The sequence below is a fragment of the Hibiscus syriacus genome, unplaced genomic scaffold (genome assembly GCF_006381635.1).
Source record: "Hibiscus syriacus cultivar Baekdansim isolate YM2019G1 unplaced genomic scaffold, ASM638163v2 tig00112530_pilon, whole genome shotgun sequence".
Lineage (NCBI taxonomy): Eukaryota > Viridiplantae > Streptophyta > Magnoliopsida > Malvales > Malvaceae > Hibiscus > Hibiscus syriacus.
Window position 1 is genome coordinate 255,573 of NW_024063358.1, and position 21,915 is coordinate 277,487.

The 21,915-nt window shown below is 34.0% G+C and overlaps 1 pseudogene; it reads left to right on the forward strand.

Annotated features, from left to right (window-relative positions):
* The first annotated feature begins 1,482 nt into the window (after positions 1-1,482).
* Positions 1,483-21,841, forward strand: LOC120181704 (annotated as a pseudogene).
* Positions 21,842-21,915: the final 74 nt, after the last annotated feature.

The window sequence follows — 21,915 nt, forward strand, 5'->3', positions numbered from 1 at the left end:
CCAGGAGTACACAATGGTGTTTCGGCATTGCTAGAGGGGTGTGTGAGCTTCGAGATGCATAATCCCTCAACCACACCATGATGTCAGCCACATATTAGTAGTACAATATTCAACATATTTAGACTTGTGCCACTTGTCATTTCATCTAGTAAATCCATATAGTATACTATAGTTTTCAGTGAAACACTGAGTTCGTAAGCTCAACATTTAGAATGTGTTTTTGTGCGCAGGTTCTTAGGGGCAGATTTTGGGGAGCTATCGCCATAAGATATTCCAATGCATCAAAGCAGATTTCCAGAGACCTTTCAGAGTACGTCTTGAGTAATCTATAGAGGGCATGCATTATTATGAACCCATATTATGTTTTCAATCGTAACTCTTTTTGGAACTTACTATTTTGTATTATTTTTGTGGATGTATTATTTATGTGATCGGAGTTCCTAAAAATAACCTAAAAAAACCAAAACACCTCGATCTACCCACTTAGACACAAATCAAAGCCAAAACCCCCCCTAAGTAAGGCCTAGATACCCCTAAACTAAGACCCAGCCTTTTGGTTCATACCACTCCGACGAGCCCCCCGACGACGCGAAGCTCTACCCTCTCCAGTAAACTCTTCAACTTCTTTATATATATAAAATATCGAAATTTGTTTACAAAAAGAAAAGAAATCAGATGTTTTTCTTTTCTTTTTTTTACCTTGATTTTTTTTTTGCTTTTGTATTGCTCCAAAAAAAATGAGGGGAGACCCCTTTTACATATTGATTTTTGAGTTTTATACCCAAGATTACAGAGATTTTACAATAAAAAACAAAACCTAATCCTACTTGTTTTTTGACATTCATTGTGCATGATGGATTGCGTTTTTAATGCCCCAGATTTTTTGGGGTTTTTGGTTGGATTTGATCTGATTTCTTTCATTTACTGTGTTGCTGGGGCGATGATGGTGGAACAATGAAAGTGGCAGGGTTCACGGACGATGGGCGACGATATCACGATGAGAAAGATGAAGAGATTGACGCATGTACTGGCAAAGCATCGGTGATCGACCGATGATCATATTTAATGGGGTAATCCTTGGCCATTGGATCAAATTTAGATCCAATGGTTCATATTGATTTGTGCTTGTTAGCATAGATCAATGACATGACATCATGGGAGCCTTTAAATCCAAATTTTAACTAACTTTGTGTTTGTTTGACAAAGATCCATGGATAAGGACCCTTAGATTAAAGCTTATTCATGAATGATATTGATTTGTGTTAGTTAATTTAGATTGATGATGTGTCTTCTCAAAAGTAACACTCGTTAAATGTCTTGTCCCCATTTGAAATTCAAACTAAAAATATCTCCCTCCACCAAGAACAAAAAAATCGGTTGAATATTGAGCCAGTTTGTAATAAATAATAATTATAAAATAATAATAATAATTTATAATAATAATAGTATATTGGTTGAAAAATGGTGACTATGTTATGTCGTGTAAATATTGAAAATCAATTAAATCTCTCGAAAGGATAAAGAAATTTCCAAAACCCAATCACTTAAAGAGATACTTCTCTGAGTCCAACCCCGACGCCGATTAGAGATGAATGCAGCAGAAAAAGTGGTGTGCGTAACCGGAGCGTCTGGTTACATAGCTTCATGGCTCGTTAAGCTCTTGCTGCAACGTGGCTACACTGTTCGAGCCACTGTTCGTGACCCAAGTTTGTATTTTTTTTCTTTTCTTCTAAAACAAGAGAAAATTTCCTGTTTGTTCCAGTTCCAGTTCAGTTTGACATCAAAATATTTTATGTTTGAAACATGCAACAGATGATCCAAAGAAGACCCAACACTTGGTTTCGCTTGATGGAGCTAAGGAAAGACTCCATTTGTTCAAAGCAGAGTTGTTGGAAGAAGGATGCTTTGACTCTGTTGTAGATGGATGCCGAGGTGTCTTCCATACAGCCTCCCCTGTTATCATTTCATCTACGGATCCACAGGTCCATCCTTCCATTTTGTTATTTTATTTTGATTTTCTTTCCGAATTGCTCTTAATTGAACTGCCGAGAGGAACAAAAAACAGTAAGATTCTTACATACAAGACTTGTCAACCTGTTGTGAGAAAGTATCAAAGGCAAAGAAAATAAGCTAAATTTCACTTCAATGTACAATTTTGGGGAAAACATGCACATCTCAATTGCATCACCACTACAATAGACTTATGTTCTAATGATGAATAATGTATTCATGTGTTGTAATTTTTAGTCAGAGGTTGCACTATATGTTATTTGACCCTCATTTGTAAGATGATGGCCCCTTTGTTTAACTTTTTGTCATTGAATTTTATGCAAGCAGTTTCCCCTTTTCCCATTTTCAGGCTGAAATAATCGACCCTGCAATCAAGGGTACGCTTAGCGTTCTTAAATCATGTGCGAAAGCGCCTTCCATCAAGAGAGTTGTCATGACAGCTTCCGTTGCCTCAATTCTGTAGAATGGAAAACCTCTGACTCCCGATGTTGTGCTCAATGAGACCTGGTTTTCTGATCCACGTTTTTGCGAGGAAAATAAGGTATGTCCACACTGTTGCCAACTTTTTATGATGTGTTTTGCAAATGGGTACCATTTCCATATTTGTTTATAGTGTCATAGCTAATTTAGTTGTATATATTCTTTTCAAAATTCCACGACAGATCAGTAATCTCAATTGAAGACTCTTTAATTGATATATGTATCTGATGCATGATATAGGGAACATTTGAGATTTCTAATTAAATAGCACTTTTATATATAGTGTAACGTCCAAAGCCCTTGTAAATCATCTTCATGATCATTAATTACGATTTTGCTGTTAAAATTAACATTAGTCTGATTTTTATCGTCTTTCATATTGGGTTCACTATTTTACTTTTCTTGACCTTATGCTCTATTCAAATGTGTTTATGATAACCTAACATTTTCAGATGACTAAAGAAAGTATAAGTACTGTTAAAGTATTACTTCTCAATCTTTATTTTTTTTCCAGTATTGGTATATGCTCTCAAAAACTTTAGCAGAGGAAGCAGCTTGGAGGTTTGCGAAAGATAATAGGATCGACTTGGTTGTACTTAATCCAGGATTCGTGATCGGTCCTCTTTTACAGCCAGTTCTAAATACCACCTCAGAGTCCATTATCTACCTCACAGGAGGTACCTTTTTAACCCATTGAGGATGATGTACATAAAATTCTCTCTCATGTCTATGTTTAGAAGTAAAGCTTTTGCATCTTTCATCTCAGACTAATTGGTGCTTCCCACTACCTTTTAGATTACACTGAACCTATCAATGGAACCATATATCATTGATGCTAGACCCTTCCAAGGAATTTTGTCTGTATGATTTTTGTTGTAAAAAGATTTAAAATGTTATGGATACAGGAGAACGCAGTTTTCCTATTTCAACTTATAGGTTTGTTGATGTTCGAGATGTTGCAAATGCGCATATTCAAGCATTTGAGGTTCATTCAGCTAATGGCAGGCATTGCCTAGTTGAAAGAAATGTGCAGTTTCAGGAGGTTCTGAAGACCTTGAATGAACTTTATCCTGCTTTGGGCCTTCAAGAAAAGTAAGCAATTGTGTTATCTTGCTATTTAATAATATGATCATCTTGAGTCCATCTTGAGACTTGAGATCTTACTTTGCTACCCGAAATTCGATTGATGATGGAAATGCTGATAAGAGTTATGTTTTCTTTCGTTCACTATAGATGCAAAGATCGTGACAAGCCTGTTGAGCGTGTTTTCCAGATATCGAATGAGAAAGCGAAAAGTTTGGGTGCCAGCTTCATTCCTTGGAATGTGAGTCTGAAGGAAGCTATAGAAAGCTTGAAGGAAAATTTAACTTTTGGTTTTAAAAAAATATATGTTATTTTCATTTTTATTTTCTTAGAAAGTAAAAATCATTGAAGAAAACATGTTTAGTTGTAAAATTAAAAAATAATTTTAAAAATAAGAGAAAATATAAAAATATATAAAAAATGTTCTCGTTATTTTTATTAAAATTATTTTGAAATTTTGAAAAATGGAAAAACACGGGATGTAAGTATTTAACTTACATGAGTTTAAATAATTCTAACAATTTTTTTATATGGTATTTAACACCCTCAAACTTTTGGCAAAAATCAATATGGTTTTTGTATTTTTTTTAAATCAATATAGTGCTAATATTATTTTTTTAATAATTTAATTTTTTAGTATTCTAATATTAAATATAATGAATATCTTAATAATTTTTTATATTTTATATTTTATATTTTAAATAACATTTTAATTTTTAAAATTTAAATAAGTCCTCAAACTTTTAAAAAAATCAATGCCCTTGCACTTGGCAAAAATATATATCAAATAAGCATATTTACACATCATAGTCTATCGTGTACTGTCACAACAATATCGTGAATGTGACCCCCTAGACCTGACCTGGACGGTACGCTCGAATCTATGCAGTCACATGTCGTATACATAAATTATTTTCATATTCAAAACACACTTGAAATCTATTTTAGTGAATAAAATACGAATAATGGTAAAATACGAAAATACATAAGGGTAAATATATACATATCATCAGAGGTATGTATGAAAATATGTCCAGAACAAAATATTGATAATATAGATACATATAGACAACAATAAAAACACATGTTACTAAAATATAACATAGATGGACGTGAGAAAATATACAATAATACAAGTTGATTCTCTTGATGCCAAGTCTGCTAGCCTACTGTCAGATAGTATCTGAAAAGTTAAAAATTAAAAAGTAAGCTAAAAAGCCCAGTGTGGTCCTTGCGGTTTATAAAACATCCAGATAAATACTTAGAAAAAAAATATTTTATAAAAACATTTTCTTTAAAATTACTCCCATTCGAACACCAGAATGTGTAGGTTTCCCTAAACCATACACTCACATGTACACCCGGTAAGGCCCTTATACTGATAGCAAAATGGTATGTAGTAAGGTCTTACCCTGTGCACGAAACAGATGAGCATGCTGTAAGGTATTATAAGTCAGAGACTATGCTTGAAATACTTCCTCCAATCATACCCCTAGTGATAGTAAATATGCATGATATTGAGTGAAAACAATGGTTTAATTCTTTAAAATGTGCAAACATTCCATTTTTAGAATCAGATACATAAATACAGTAACAAGAGATCATGCCAGAAATATACGGTAAATCAAATATCAGAAGTTAAAGCATGCGGTAAAACATATATCATGCAGTCAAAATGTTTAAATTCTAAAAATGTTCAGACAAATAGTTTAAAACAGTGTTGTAACACCAATAGGAACACAACTGTACCGATATGAGAAGTATATGACGGTAGTCCACTATCGATTCTAGCTATCATGATCAGCGATAGCGCTAGACCCTACCAATCGGAAGAACTATCTCAAAATCCTAGCATAAAATACATAATAAACTTTAATTAAACAATTTACGAAAACCTATGAGTAGCTCTCGAATAACATTTAACGGGCTAATCTGCTGGACGAAAAGTATCGGATCTAGTTGACCCAATCACGGGTATCTTCATGAAAATATAATCTCATATTAATTACATAATCAAATCCCAAATAAATATACATAAATGTTAAAAATACTAAGCAATTTCGGATTAACGGGCTTATTTTGGGGTCTTCATGTCAAAATTTGGTGAAACAGACCGCAAAATCAGACTTAGGACGTCGAAAAAGTTAAGAGATATGTTTTCGGAAAAATTTAACATTGGTCAACAATCAAAGTCAACACCAGTTGATGGTTAACGATGCTGGTCAACGATCAATGGCCAATTGGTCAATGATCAACGATTAATGATCCAGTTTGATAAATGGTTGTACCGATCTAGTCCGGTTCGGTTGGTTCGGTATGACTGGATCGATTCAGGATTTAGGTCGGTTTGGGTTTGGGGCGAGTAGGTCATGTGGGTTGGACGAGTCGGATCAGTCGGGCAGGCAGGTTAATAGGTCAACGAGTTGACCCGCTTCTAGAAGGTCCACAAGTGGTGGACGATCCCCATATATAGCAGTGACGCGTGGGGGGCACGAGCGATGACTTTCGACGATGTAAAAATTACAAAAAAATTCCTAAAAATATTTTGAAGCATTTTAAGACACTTATGTTGAGTTAATCGAATGACGAAATTGGCCAAGAGGGGGTGAATTGGCAATAAAAATTTTGTGGAAGCTTTTGCAGAAAATTGAAAGCAATTGCACAGCGATTTACAGTGGTTCGACTTTCTCAAACAAAGTCTACGTCCACTACCTTAGCTATCCACACTAAGGATTTTCCAACAAATTCACTAATTTGTTCTTTCTTTTGAGGCCAAAGAGATAACCTTACAATTCCCTCAAGAGTATACCCCAACTCTTGAGAACACTCTTTTCTCAAAGAGAAGATTACAAATTTGCAAACTTACAAGAAAACCTCACAAGGTAAGATGTTTGCACAATTCTAGAACAAAGAAAAGAACACTCAAAGATGAATACAATTGAGCACAAAAAGTGTTCTTGAAAGCAAAATGAATATTGAATGAAAATGGGCTTGAAATGCTCAAACTTGAGGTTTGATGCTTTCTATTTGATTCTCTCTTGATTCTAGTTGCTTGATGTTTCTTGTTGTTGATCAATGGCTTCTAAGCTTGCTTAAATACACCTTGAATCACTTCTGAACGTTGGGGATAATTAGAGAAGATATTATAGCCGTTTTAGTGTGAAAACATTTAATAAAACAGCTTGGACAGTGGGGGGAATCGGTTCCCTATCATAGGGAATCGGTTCCCTAAGTGTAAAATTCAAATATTTCGACCGTTGAACAGGGGGAATCGGTACCCCCTTGGGGGGAATCGGTTCCCTCCGAGCATTCTGGAAATCTCGGAGCCAAACCATTCAGGGGGGAATCGGTTCCTCCTATGGGGGGAATCGGTTCCCTCTGAGTATTCTGGAATTTTTGGCTTTGAATTGGTTCGAAATACTTTGTAAAATATTTTGAAATTGTTTTATGATTAAAACTTAATTTTACACTTAAGTATGGATCAAAAAATGATTTTTGAAATATTTGGAGTAATGTTTTGATATTCGAATAGTTATATCGAATATACTTAGAAAATCATTGGAAAATCTTAAAATCCATTTAACTTAATTTGTTATATCGAAATATTAAAATGTTTCAACAATCTCCCCCTTTTTGATATAACAAAACATTTTAGTAATTTTAAGATTTTTGAAATCAAGTTTTGAAATTAGAAAATTAAAATTAGAAATTACCCCCCCTTACTTTAACACTTATTCTTCTCCCCCTTTTTGTTAAATCAAAAAGACATTGTAAAACAAGGTTTTGTAAATCATTTAGCCAATTGATTTATTAATTATAAGCTTAAGCTGCTAAGATCATAATCAAAAGAGAGGTTAGCCATTAGTTTCATAAATCAATATTCATAATAATGTGATATGGCAAAATTGGTCATATTGCTAATGATAATGTAAATGATGCAAAAATGAATAAAACACACCAAACATATAAGTTCACACCATTCATATATCCAAAATCCAACAATCCACAAAATCAAACATATCAAAATGTTGAAACAATATTCATTTTGTTCAAAGTTTTAAAGCTAAACATAAAATCAAGCATCCGGATCGGTAGGAGGAAAACGGGCTCGCATGGCTGCCATCTCGTGTGTGAGTTCATTTATACGAGCGTTGGTTGATTCATTGTTTGCACGCATCTCCCGAAGAATCTCTAATTGTTGAGCTCCCATTGTGGATAAATGAGACTCTATAGAGGAAAAACGCGAGTCCATGGTAGCGTATCGGTAATCGAATGTCTCCATAAAGGATTGAAAATATGGAGGCATTTGATGCGTTTGTTGTGCTTGCTCCTCGGGCTGCTCTTCGGGCTGATCAGGTTCTTCTTCAACTTCATCAATATCCCTCATTAATTGTTCAAACTCGGGATCTTCGTCAGCTTCGGGTGGAGCTTGTGAAGAACTAGCTCCCGGAGTAGAAGAACGAACCCATTCACCGGTTTCTTTGTCCTTTACCCATCCCGCTCTCGTTAAGGAAAGAAGATTTATTTGTTTCTTAAGAGGAAAAACGGCATCTAAACTTACTCTAAGCCCAGCTTTGGAAAACAAATTACTCAAAAAGCAACCGTAAACTAGAGATGAACAGTGTTTCTTGTTAGGAACAAGATTTACGGTTTCAACAATTTCAGCAAAAATAATCTGAGGTAGGTTAATTTTAATACGGTTTTCGAAACAATGTAACCACCAAAGATCCAAAGCTCTAAGAGTAGAATAACGACCTCCGGATGGTCGAAACCACCAAGAAATCATTAGATGAAGAAAACGCTCATGTAGGTCTAAGACACTCGCACTATCTCTTCTTTTGTAACGAGAACCTAAAATTTGTTTTTCATTCGAGATACCATCATTATCTAATCCAAATGTATTGGCTATATATGCCGGGTCAATATATAAGAATTGTCCTAGGAGGTAGGAACGAATTCCTATAGTTTCTGTTTCAGCTTGGTTTTTAACACATACAGCATTAGAGTAGAATATACGAACAAGTTGATGGTAAACGATGGGTTCAAGATCAAATAGTTTATCAAATTTCCATTCTTGTAAAATGGGAAGATATTTAAAATCGATAGCTAACATAGCTTGACGAGAAGGAATACGTTCTTCCCGGATTTTGTAAGAATCGAAATATTGATAATACCAATATCGGTGATTTCTAGACCCAGGATGATTGAAACACGAATTTTGGATAGTCAAGTTAGGATCAGTGGGATTGGGATTAGAAATTGGAATAGAAGGAGGATTTTGAGGTGGATTTGGTTGACGACTAGAACGACTAGATGAAGACCTAGGACGTTTAGGATTTGACATGGTGAAGGAAATCAGAATAGATATAATAACCTGCAATTTTAAAACAAGTGTATGCAATTCAATTAATCCCAAAACTCAAATGAGTCCTCAATATTTCAAGATTCTCTAAAACAATCCTAATGGGCAAAGTTTTTGAAAAACTTTTGAAAATATGGTTTTGAGAAACAATATATGTATAGTTTTTCATAATAACAATATAATTTGATCAAAACACAATAATTTGAAAAATAACATTTTTTTTTATTTCGAAAATTTTAAAAAAATTTGAAAAATTCTTGTGTTTTTGATGAAATTAGTTGTAACATCTAGTTTCTAATCACTAAATAATCAATGCCCGATCACTATTTCAACCTAGAGCTAATTGAAACTAATCATATGTTCAAAAATAATGAAATAAAGAGTTTAGAAAAATTTACCTTGAAATATGAAGATTGAGTGGATTTAGATGTTGTTTGCACGATTTTAATGATTCCAACAGGTTTGGAAGATAATTTATGAAGCAAATTCCGATTAATATCGTTGATTTGAGGCAAAAATGGAGATTTGAGGGGTTTAGAGGGTGAGAACGGCGGAGAGAGAGAGGAAGAGGGTTTTTGGAGAGTTTGGGGTTATTCTGCCCGATTTTAGCAGAACCCCAGGGGGGTATCGATTCCCCTGTGGGGGGGAATCGGTTCCCCTTCAAAGGAGGAATCGGTTCCCTCAGGGGGGAATCGATTCCCTCTGCACCAAAATGCTAAAATCCGATTTTTTTAAGCACAAAATGCTAAATTAATCTTTTCTAGTGGTATTGGCAACTCATATATCAAAAATTAATTATGTTCAAACAATTAAATTAATCTTTAATCGATTTTTGAACATAAAATTAATTTTCACTAAGAATCACAAACTCCCCCTAATTAATAGCAAGAATGCAATCAAAAATTATTATAGTAAGCATTTTTTCAGTATTTATTAAAAGTGCTAAAATTATTTTAAACACTAAGTGAAGATAGGTCAGTTAAACCTAATTCTCTCCTAAGTGTCCAAAATCTTTCCTTGTCTAAGGGTTTTGTAAAGATATCCGCTAATTGGTGCAAAGTATCAACAAATTCTAGAACTACATCTTCCTTAGTGACATGGTCTCTAATGAAGTGATGTCTTATTTCAATGTGCTTAGTTCTAGAGTGTTGGATGGGATTTTTAGTGAGACAAATAGCACTAGTATTGTCACACTTGATAGGAATAGTACCTACTTCAATTCCATAATCAAAAAGTTGTTGTTTCATCCATAAAACTTGTGCACAATAACTACCAGCTGAAATGTATTCAGCTTCAGTGGTAGATAATGCAACACAATTTTGTTTCTTTGAAAACCAAGAAATCAGCATATTTCCAAGGAATTGGCAAGTACCGGAGGTGCTTTTCCTATCTAATTTGCATCCTCCATAATCCGCATCAGAAAAAGCATGCAAGCTAAAACTAGAGTCTCTAGGATACCAAAGTCCTAAACTAGGAGTGTCCTTAAGGTATCTAAAGATTCTCTTAACAGCTAGTAAATGTGATTCCTTAGGACATGATTGAAATCTAGCACATAAGCAAACACTAAACATAATGTCCGGTCTACTTGCAGTTAGATAAAGCAAAGAGCCAATCATTGACCTATATAATTTAACATCTACACATTTACCTCCTTCATCTAAGTCAAGCTTTGTTGAAGAGCTCATTGGAGTGTTATGAGGTTTCCCATTTTCCAGTCCAAACTTTTTGAGCATATCTTTGACGTACTTAGCTTGATTAATGAAGATGCCATCTTTTCTTTGCTTGATTTGGAGTCCCAAGAAAAATGAGAGCTCCCCCATCATGCTCATCTCAAATTCACTTTGCATTAGCTTAGAAAATTCTTGACAAAGAACATCATTAGTAGAACCAAATATTATATCATCAACATAAATTTGAACTACTAATAAATCTTACCTTTTCTCTTTAAAAACAATGTAGTGTCAACCTTTCCTTTTAAAAAACCTTTTTCAATTAAAAATTTGACAATCTTTCATACCAAGCTCTAGGAGCTTGTTTTAAACCATAAAGAGCTTTTGTCAATTTTAAAACATGATCCGGAAAATTTGAATCTTCAAAACCTGGAGGTTGTTCCACGTACACTTCTTCTTTTATAAAACCATTTAAAAATGCACTTTTAACATCCATTTGATATAATTTAAATTCATTGAAACATGCAAATGCTAATAACATTCTAATTGCTTCCATCCTAGCTACGGGAGCGTATGTTTCATCATAGTCTATGCCTTCTTCTTGAGTATAGCCTTGAGCAACAAGTCTAGCCTTGTTCCTCACTATATTACCACTTTCATCAAGTTTATTTCTAAAACCCATCTAGTACCTACAGTAGATTTATCACTAGGCCTTTCAACTAATGTCCATACTTTACTTCTCTCAAATTGATTTAATTCTTCTTGCATAGCCATAATCCAATGTTCATCTTTTAATGCTTCTTTGATGTTCTTAGGCTCTATGCATGAAATAAATGCAACATAATTACAGATATTTCTAAGAGAAGATCGAGTAGTTACCCCTTTTGATAGATCACCTATAATTTCACCATCCTTGACATAGTTGTACTCTCTTGGAAAAGATACTTCCCTTTCTTCAATGGTTGGATTCTCGAGGGGATCATGAGTTTCCTCATCTTTTGTTTCTTCCTTTGATGATGATTCTCCAACGTAATGTCTAACGTCATTTGCTTGTACAATACCTACATCATCATTAACAGAAGAATCCTTCCTCGGAAGGGGATTATCATCGAAAACAACATGTATAGACTCTTCTACAACTAAAGTTCTTTTATTAAATACACGATAAGCTTTAGAATTTAAGGAATAACCCAGAAAAATTCCTTCATCACTTTTAGCATCAAATTTACCAAGATTTTCTTTACCGTTGTTTAAAACAAAACATTTACATCCAAAAGGATGAAAATAGCTAATGTTAGGCTTTTTATTTTTGAGAATTTCATATGGAGTTTTCTTTAAAATTGGCCTAATCATTACTCGATTTACAACATAACAAGCGGTATTTGTGGCTTCCGCCCAAAAATATTTTGGCAAATTATTTTCACAAAGCATGGTTCTAGCCATTTCTTCTAAAGTTCGATTTTCCTCTCAACAACTCCATTTTGTTGAGGGGTTCTAGGTGCTGAAAAATTGTGGCTAATACCGTTAGAATTACAAAACTCAATAAATCCAAGATTTTCAAATTCAGTTCCATGATCACTTCTAACACTAGTGATAGAGTAACCTTTTTCATTTTGGATTATTTTTGAAAATGTGATGAAATTTTCTAATGCTTCATCTTTAGTACTTAAGAATAGAACCCAAGTGTATCTAGAATAGTCATCTACCAAGACAAATGCATATTGTTTTCCTCCCAAGCTAGTAGTTCTAGTTGGCCCAAAAAGATCTAAATGGATCAATTGTAATACTCTACTAGTTGATACATCATTAATAGATTTAAAAGAAACTCGTTTTTGTTTTCCTTTAGCACAAGCATCACAGATTTTATCATTATCAAATTTAAGCTTAGGCAACCCTCGAACTAAATCACCTTGAATTAGCCGTTGCAAAACACTCATACTAGCATGACCTAGTCTCCTATGCCATAACCAACTATCATGCTCATCCTTAGCAACTAGGCATAAATTAGTCATATCAATAGAATCTAAATGCACCATGTAAATGTTTCCTATTCTATGACCAACAAGCATAATCCGATTAGATGCAATGTCAATGACTTTACAACCATTAATTTCAAATAAGACATTGAATCCTTTATCGCATAATTGACTAATACTCAATAGATTATGCTTTAATCCATTCACATATAAAACATTTTTAATTTGTATGGAAGAGGTATTACCTATTGTACCAATACCTTCAATGTGACCTTTTGAATTGTCTCCAAAAGTCACTTCTCCTCCATTTTTGGCGTTAAGCTCAATGAACCGGCTTTTGTCTCCGGTCATATGTCTTGAGCATCCACTATCAAGGTACCATGAGTTTGAATTTGTTTCCCGTGCCTTGTAGCAATGCTCCTTTCCCTACAAACATAGATTAATTTTTGATTTTTGGTACCCAAATTCTTTTGGGTCCATATTCATTAGTTTCCAAAATCCTAGTTCCCTTAGGTATCCATTTTTGTAGGATATCTTTATCTTTAGTAGTAATGAGTCCTTTAGGAACCCATATACTTCTAAATATTTTACCATTTAAGGTTCGTTGAGGATTTCTATGATTGTAGTTTCTAAAATCTTTTCTAACAAAGTTGGATTTTGAATTTTCTCCTTTTTCAAAACGTTTTGTTCCAACTTTTTCAAAAGAGATTTTAAGATCATCAATTTTCTTTTGATGATCATCATTGACCTTTGAAAGTAAATTTTGCAAATCTAAATTTTTCTTTTCAAACTCTTCTAGTTTGATTTGCAAATCTTTAATTTTACTTTCAAGATCATTGTTGGTTTTGGATATGAGTTTATTTTCATTTTTCAATTTTGAAACATCATTTTTATATTTTAAAAATAATTTCTCATAATCCGAAGCCAACCCATTATATTCCTCTAATAGCTCATCATAAGATAAATCATCAAAATCAGATGAGTTAGAGGTTACCTTAGAATCTTCCCCGAATGCCATCAAGCACAAGTTTGCTACTTCTTGTTCCTCTTCATCGGAACCTTCTTCATCGCTCCATGTAGCCACATGAGCCTTGTGCTTATTCTTTGATTGACCCTTTTTCTTCAATTGTGGGCAATCATATTTGACATGCCCCGGCTTTTTGCATTCATAGCAAATGATTGGGTCCTTCTCTTTTGGTTCATTTTTGAGGCCTTCGTTTCGTTTGAATTTTCTTCCTTGGTAAGGTCTCATCATTTTTCTGAACCGTTTGGCAAACAATGCCATTTCCTCGTCATCATCATCATTAGAATCACTCTCATCTTTTGTGGATTTGAGAGCAACTCCAATGTTTTTCTTCTTCTCCTTCTCCTTTGGTGTCTCTTCAACTTTATCAAGGTCCACCTCATCTTCAAGCATCATCTCATGAGTGAGGAGTGAACCGATAAGTTCTTCAAGAGTTAAGGACGATAGGTCCTTAGACTCGATGATTGCCGTCTTCTTTGATTGCCATGATTTTGGGAGGGAGTAGACTAACTTCCTCACAAGCTTTTCATTTGAGATGATCTCTCCATATGATTTGAGACCATTGACAATCGTTGAAAATCTATCCGTCATAGCTTTGATGTCTTCATTTGGTTTCATCCTGAAATTTTCATAGCTATGCGTTAGAATACTAATTTTTGATTTCTTTACCTCATCTGTACCTTCATGTGTGACTTGAAGTTTGTCCCATATTTCTTTGGCGGTTGTACACGATGAAACTCTTCCGTATTCATCTGGTCCAAGAGCACAAAAAATAATATGGATGGCTTTGGAGTTGAGCTGGAACATTCTTGTCTCTCCTTCACTCCACAACCTTGGATGAGTGAGAGGTTTGATGTATCCTTCTTCTACAGCATTCCATGCTCCCATGTCACTTGCTTGAATGAAGTACATCATTCTATTCTTCCAATAGGCATAGTTAGCTCCATTGAAGAAAGGAGGCTTGTTGACGGGCATCGAATCAAGACCGGAGTCGAAGTTTGAAGTGGAGGCCATTGATGACTTTGTAATCGATGTAACTCTTCCCGGATCGACTCAAGAGGCGATTAAACCTTCAAATGAGTTAGGCTCTGATGCCAATTGTTGAGTTAATCGAATGACGAAATTGGCCAAGAGGGGGGGTGAATTGGCAATAAAAATTTTGTGGAAGCTTTTGCAGAAAATTGAAAGCAATTGCACAGCGATTTACAGTGGTTCGACTTTCTCAAACAAAGTCTACGTCCACTACCTTAGCTATCCACACTAAGGATTTTCCAACAAATTCACTAATTTGTTCTTTCTTTTGAGGCCAAAGAGATAACCTTACAATTCCCTCAAGAGTATACCCCAACTCTTGAGAACACTCTTTTCTCAAAGAGAAGATTACAAATTTGCAAACTTACAAGAAAACCTCACAAGGTAAGATGTTTGCACAATTCTAGAACAAAGAAAAGAACACTCAAAGATGAATACAATTGAGCACAAAAAGTGTTCTTGAAAGCAAAATGAATATTGAATGAAAATGGGCTTGAAATGCTCAAACTTGAGGTTTGATGCTTTCTCTTTGATTCTCTCTTGATTCTAGTTGCTTGATGTTTCTTGTTGTTGATCAATGGCTTCTAAGCTTGCTTAAATACACCTTGAATCACTTCTGAACGTTGGGGATAATTAGAGAAGATATTATAGCCGTTTTAGTGTGAAAACATTTAATAAAACAGCTTGGACAGTGGGGGGAATCGGTTCCCTATCATAGGGAATCGGTTCCCTAAGTGTAAAATTCAAATATTTCGACCGTTGAACAGGGGGGGAATCGGTACCCCCTTGGGGGGAATCGGTTCCCTCCGAGCATTCTGGAAATCTCGGAGCCAAACCATTCAGGGGGGGGAATCGGTTCCTCCTATGGGGGGAATCGGTTCCCTCTGAGTATTCTGGAATTTTTGGCTTTGAATTGGTTCGAAATACTTTGTAAAATATTTTGAAATTGTTTTATGATTAAAACTTAATTTTACACTTAAGTATGGATCAAAAAATGATTTTTGAAATATTTGGAGTAATGTTTTGATATTCGAATAGTTATATCGAATATACTTAGAAAATCATTTGGAAAATCTTAAAATCCATTTAACTTAATTTGTTATATCGAAATATTAAAATGTTTCAACAACTTACCTAGCTCGATGCACAACAATGAATGGAAGAGAGTCCGGTTACGCTTCAACATAAACTTGTTTCGCATTACCCCTTCACATGTTGACGACATTGATGACAAAATGGATACTAGTGAACTTGGGATGACACCATGAATATGATGGTAAGAGCGGTGCACTAAACGGAGTAAAAGTCGACAGTAAATCAACGGTTAAAATTCTTGGGTAGAATTTGCAAAAAAGGAAACCTTGAAAGATAGAGGTTTTAAGCTTTCCAAAAATGTAAATATCTGGTTTTTGGATTTTTAAACCCATCCTAAAAAGAAATGGTATAATTACATCAAAGGTTCTTCAAGTTTTAGAACCTTTTGATTTGGTCCCAAAATTAATTAAAATTTTATTTTGGTCCCTAAATTTCATCAAAATTTTAATTTAATCCTGAAATAAAATTAAGAAAAATTTAGCCCTAACTTGAGATGTGACAGTGAACCATCACATCAATATTGTATATTACCATGTAACCTTTGTGAACTGTCATGTAAGCTTCGTGACATCAACGTTTGATTTTGTTGGCCATAGGTTTAGATTATTTTTTTCTTAGATTAAAGGTCACATTTAGTGCAAAAATAGTTCACAAACTACATTATTTTCAATAGTTTAAGAGCCTTAAATACAACTAAACATATTTTTTTATCATGACACTTTCCCCTTCCGTTGCCTCTATTGAGTTTTTGCTCTAGGGAGGTACAAGGGAGTTTTAACGAGGTCCTATTTACCTTTTAAAAAAATGACACTTTTGTATGTTCTTGCTTATAATAATATTTTTTGTATATTTTTAATTTAATTGATGTCCAATATGAATTAACATTATATTCTTATTATAAAGTAAAATAATTTTTGTGTTACGAAATTTCTTAGCAACTTTATATTTTTAATATTATGTACTAATTTTTTAATAATTATATTTTAATTTAATTATTTCATAAGTATTTGTTCATTTCTATTTAAAAATAGATATCAAATTTATTTTTATTATTTTTATTTTTAATATTAAGTTTTCATTTATATTAACCAAACATGTTTTTTAATTTTCAAAAATTGAAAATGAAAATTATTTTCTAAAAAAAAATATATATATATATATATAATATTTTCTATAACAAAAAAAACCCTTACTTTCCCTTGATGGAGCTAAGGACAGACTTCATTTGTTCAAAGCAAGTTGTTGGATGAAGGATGCTTTAACCCTGTTGTAGATGGATGCCAAGGTATCTTCTATATATCGAGGAATAGACACAAGATTTTATATTAAGTATACGAACTTAAAAGATTATATTAAAAATTATTATTAATATTCGAATAAATAATTATTTTGGTCATATTATTTATTTTTAGAACATTTTGACTTCAACATCCCATTTTAGAGCAAAAAAAACTAAATGTTTAACTAAATAATTATTTTAGTCCTTATTCCTTTTTAGAGTATTTTTATCCCCATAACGTTTCATTTTAGGATAAAAAAGATTTCTATTTTTGGAGCGTTAACCGTTTGTTAACTATCAGTTTTTATCCACAGAGAGATCTTTTTGCCCCAAAATAAAATATTAGGGGTCAAAATTCTCCAAAATAAAAGGGCCAAAGTGACTATTTAGTCAAATATTAGTGACATTTTTTATCATTATGGCTTAAAACTTAAGGGTATACAATTATAAAGTCTAGGATGCGAAATTAGATCATCAATAGAAAATATACAAATATTGTCTAAATTACATGGAAATTCAAAATTCCCAAAGAGTGTGATTACATTTAAACCCCTAACACCCCCTCAATTCATCCCTATATACAACCAATAACGAATGCAAGTGGGCTTTAAAGTGGACACATGTTCATCCTAAAATTTGAATTTTTTTATATTAATTGTTTATTTTACTAATATTATTTATCTTAAATTTTTATTTATGCTTGCCCTAAATAAAAAATTTCTATTATTAATATATATGTTCACCCGACAAATATTTCTGTCACCGCAAACCATCTCCCCTGTTGTCTTATCTGATAGGAATCCACAAGTCCATACTTTTGATTTGTAGTTGTATTTTGATTTTCTTTTCGTATTGCTCTTAGCTGCATCACCAGAATGTGGGAACCTAGTTGAGAGGAACAAAAGACCAATAAGATTCTTGCATGCAACATTTTAAGTGTCCAGTGTTAAAAAAAACGTTAAGTGACATGTGTGCACATTTAAAAAAATCATTAAGTGACACGTGTCATGTTTATATTATATGTGCACACATGTCACTTAATTTTTTTTAACGATGGACACCAAAAAGTGTAATGGATAAAACTTTAGGCACATATTTTTAACGAAAAATTCTTTAGGCACCAAAAATTAATTTAAACACTTATTTTTATATTAAGCCTGAATTATTTGTCAGATCTTTGAACATGATATTAAGATCTTTGAGTCATAAATATATCTTTTAATTATGTTAAATCATTCTGGTCATATGTAAAATTTAGGCTTAATTAGAAAAAAATGTTCAAATTATACATCTTTTTTAAAGTGGTGCTTAAACCCTTTTTCGATCTATTCAAATGCTTAACGTGCCAAATGTTATTTAAATTTAAAATACGTAAAATTATAATTTTTTTTAAAAAAAATACCCAACATTTTATAAAACTATAAAAAAACTCCAAAACTTTTAAAACTCTAATTTCAATCCCTTTGCCACTGTTGGTAGCCACCACTCACCGTCAATCGGTCGACCACCCAATGACGTGTAACTGACCAACGACCCATGATCAAAACCCCCTTGTTTTCGTAATTGCCCGAGCACCCAACGGTAGTGTAAGTGCAACCTTTTGTGAACATCAATTTTCACCTCTATCGTCGGTTCTCGCTGCAACTAGAGGTTGGAGTAGGAGATTTCAGTCGTTGGGTGTTCTTCTAATCATACGCCGTTGGAATTTTGGTCGATTGACGGTGGTGGTTGCGACCGACGGTGCGGTGGTGGTTGCGACCGACTGTGGCAAAGGGATTGGAATTAGAGTTTTAAAATATTTTAGGTTTTTTTGTAATTTGAGAAAATTTTGGATTTAAAAAAAAATATTATATTTTTTTATTTTAAATAAGAACTCTAAAAATTACCAGAGAATAACACGTGTTAATTAACGGAGAAAGTTAACAACTGCTATAATCCAAACACCTAAAATAATAATGTTTATAACGTTAAACCTCGAATCAATAAAACACAACTTTTAAAAAAATACATAATTTGAGTTTTTTTTATTAAGCCTTAAATGTATATCCCCTCAGCTTAAAGAATCACTATTTTCTTTCGAGGTGTTACGACCTCAATTTAGAGGACCATCATCTTTTCTCCGTCTGAACATAATTTATTGTTATTTCATTGTTATCCTATTTATGTTCCTCAGAAATAGACAAGGAGAGGCGACTGTTACCATTCAGATTCGTTCGGGCCTAACCATATGGCTCAAAAATCTGGTTGAGTCTAACCCCCACCCTCAAAATATATGGACGGCTCTTAATATAGTATTTTTAATTAAAAAACTATGTAATAAATTCATGCTTCAAAAGTTATATATACACCGAGATTCAACTAGTTAAAAGCAAGGTGTGGATTAGAGATGAATGCAGGAGAGAAGGCGGTGTGCGTGACCGGAGCGTCTGGTTACATAGCTTCATGGCTCGTTAAGCTCTTGCTACAACGTGGCTACACTGTTCGAGCCACAGTTCATGACCCAAGATTGTATTTTTTTTATCTTTTAAAAAAAAGATTGAAATTTTGTTTCAATTTAGTTTTAGACATTAAATCGAATGTGTTTGAAACATGCAAAACAAATGATCCAAAGAAGACACAACATTTGGTTTCGCTTGATGGAGCCAAGGAAAGACTCCATTTGTTCAAAGCGGAGTTGTTGGAAGAAGAATGCTTCGACTATATAGTGGATGGACGCCATGGTGTTTTCCATACAGCCTCTCCTGTTCTCTTTTCATCTTCCCACCCACAGGTCCATTTTCTAATTCTGTTAAATTTATCATTCAAGAAATATATTAATGGTACCAAAATCCAATGCCTACACAGACTTTGTTTCACCTTTTCCATATTTTCAGACAGAATTAATTGATCCAGCAGTGAAGGGTACTCTGAATGTGATGTAGGGGATCCGAGACAGATGATGCTGAGCTGTCATATTGTACATTGATGACGTTGAGATATTATGAGTTGGCAGATCAGCGCAAAGGCGGGAATTGATTGTGATATGTTCCTCATTGGGGCCATTTTGAGTGTACTTAAGTCTTTTGGCCATAACTTTGGCTACGGGTGTTAGAATCGCGCATAAGATCCCAATCCAAAAAACTCTTTTCGACGCGCACGCTGTCCACATGGAACTATGGCTTTTTTTTTCGACCTTAAATTCTACCGTTTTCCCCTTCGAATCACTAGATTTATATATTTTTATAGCTCAATGTGGCTTTTTTTTTACCTCAAATTCTGCCGTTTTTCCATTCGAATCACTAGATTTATATATTTTTTACTATTTATGGTAATATTTCGATTGTCAATTAAGAAGTCATTTTAAATCCGATTTCGGCCGGATTTTTTACATATTGCTTATTTTATTTTGAATTTCAATTTAGAGTGATTTTCGGGATTTTGTTATTTTTGGTAAAATTCAGATAAACAAGATTTTTAGCTATAACAGTCCGACTTGTGGACTGATTTTGGATGGTTTTGATTTTATAATATTTTATTAAACCCTAAGAGATTTTTTTCTCTAGTTTTTGGACGAAATTTTTATTGTGAATCATCTGTTGAAACTAGCCTACAGGATAATTGTTATTCTGTTTCGCGTCATAATGTTCTTAAATCATGTGCCAAAGTTCATTCCATCAACAGAGTCGTCATAACATCTTCCATTGCCTCCTGTTAGGTATGGCTCATAAATATACCAGTAAAGAGGACAGGAGATGGAGCGGAGTGAGCACATTGCCAGGGTTGATTTTGTAATTATGTACCAGGGTTTTCTATTATAAATAGAGATGTAACCTATACCTAAAAAATCATTGAATAAAACTTCTAGCGCCGCCTAGGTACCGAGGACGTAAACACATTGTCGAACCCCGTAAAATTCTCGTGTTCTTTTGTTTTCTTTACCCGTTTTCGTCAACACCTCCGTCGTGTTCAATGGAAAACCTTCTCTCCTGATGTGGTGGTCGACGAGACTTGGTTTTCAGATTCAAGTTTCTTTGAGAAAAAAAAGGTATGTTCATCTGAACACTGCATAAAAAGTTAACAAAATACACATTAGCACTTGTCAATCTTTGGTTCTTGCAGCATTGGTATATGGCCTCAAAAACTTTAGCCGAGGAAGCGGCCTCGAAATTTGCAAAAGAAGATGGGATCGACTTGGTTGTACTTAATCCAGGCTTTATGTTTGGTCCTCTTTTACAGCCCACCCTCAGTGGCACTTCCGAGGTGGTTCTAGGCTTCACCAAAGGTACCCTTGATGCTCATCTGTGCCATTTTTGTTTTTATGAAGGTTTAAAATGTTTTGGATACAGGAGAAAACACTTTTCCTAGCTCAACTTATTGGCTTGTTGATGTTCGAGATGCTGCGTATGCACATATTCAAGCATTCGTGATTCTGTCGGCTACCGGCCGATATTGCCGAGTCGAAAATGTTGTGCAGTTCCCTGAGATTCTGAAGACCTTGAATCAGCTTTATCCTACCTTGGGGCCTCAACCAAAGTAAGCAATTGTGTTCTCTTTTCATATAGTATCTGTCAGTTGCCAAATGCTAATAAAAATGTTTTTCTTTTGGTTCAATTCGTGGCAGATGTAAAGATGATGACAAGCCTCTTGAACGTAGTTTCAAGGTATCCCAGGAGAAGGCAAAAAGCTTGGGTTTCAACTTCATTCCTTGGGATGTGGAACTTAAGGAAATCATTGAAAGCTTCAAGGAGAAAGGCTTCTTAAGCATCTGAATTATTACTTCATTTTAATGCTTCATCCTGCTCGGAACACGTTATTTCTAGCATGTACTTGTGAACGTCTGCCGGCGATGGTACCGGTACGGGTTTTATAATTCTTGGGACGAAATTTCAAGCTTTTGGGACTGAATTTAGTACGATGTATGGTTA